The sequence below is a fragment of the Pistacia vera genome, unplaced genomic scaffold (genome assembly GCF_008641045.1).
Source record: "Pistacia vera cultivar Batoury unplaced genomic scaffold, PisVer_v2 Contig395, whole genome shotgun sequence".
Lineage (NCBI taxonomy): Eukaryota > Viridiplantae > Streptophyta > Magnoliopsida > Sapindales > Anacardiaceae > Pistacia > Pistacia vera.
The window spans coordinates 784,045-785,029 of NW_022196218.1; the positions used below are offsets into that span (position 1 = coordinate 784,045).

Below are 985 nucleotides of genomic sequence, written 5' to 3' on the forward strand. Positions count from 1 at the left end.
ATCGGTTGTTTTGCTGATTCTCTAGGTTTTGATTGCCCCAAGACAGGTTCAGATGATTCCTCCAATCGGGATTAAATGTGTTGGAGTACAGATTGTTCTGTTGCCTTTGATTTCCAGCCAAGTAGTTAACCTGCTCCGATGATGATGATGCTGAGGCAAACGTGTTCCCTACTTGACATTCACTGCTCACGTGATTACCCGCACAAAAATCACAAGTTAGTTGAGGAGCTTGAATGGAATTTACCTACATACTTCCCAACTCTTTCTGAAGTGCCGTCAGTTGGGCTGAAATGGCTGTATAGGCATCAACTTCATGAAGACCCATAGATTTCTTCGGTAGCACCCTGTCATTAGGTCTTTGATAGTTGTTGCTTGCCAGAACCTCAAGCAACTTGTGAGCTTCTTTCGGAGTCTTATTCTGTAATGCTCCTCCCGAGGCTGCATCGACCATACTTTGCACATTCACTATTAATCCATTATAAAATGTTTAGACTTGCATCCAAACTGGCAACCCATGATGTGGATACCTTCTCAATAACTCTTTGTATCTCTCCCAAGCCTCATACAAAGATTCTGACTCTTCTTGAATGAATGACGTGATGTCATTTCTCAACTTTGCCGACTTTGCTGGAGGAAAGAATTTGGTCAGGAACTTCTGTGCTAAATCATTCCATGTGGTGATTGTTCCTGTTGGTAGTGCCAGTAACCATCTCTTAGCTTTATCTTTCAATGAAAATGGGAATAGTCTCAATCTGATTGCATCATCTGAGACTCCGTTAGACTTGAAAGTATCACAAATCTCCAAGAAATTGGTAATGTGTAGATTTGGATCTTCCTTCAAATCCCCCCTAAACTGAACCAACTACTGGATCATCTGGATGATTGTCAGCTTTATCTCAAACGTGTTGGCTTGGACAGCTGGTCTTGTAATGCTTGACCCACTGCCTTCAACTGAGGGAACAGAGAATTCCCTCAGTGTTCTATT

At 42.1% G+C, this 985-nt stretch overlaps 1 non-coding gene across 1 annotated transcript; it reads left to right on the plus strand.

Moving 5' to 3' along the window:
• The first annotated feature begins 509 nt into the window (after positions 1–509).
• LOC116141206 lies at positions 510–616 on the plus strand. The gene has a single exon (XR_004129753.1). It is a non-coding gene; the product is annotated as a small nucleolar RNA R71 (small nucleolar RNA).
• The last annotated feature ends 369 nt before the right edge of the window (positions 617–985 follow it).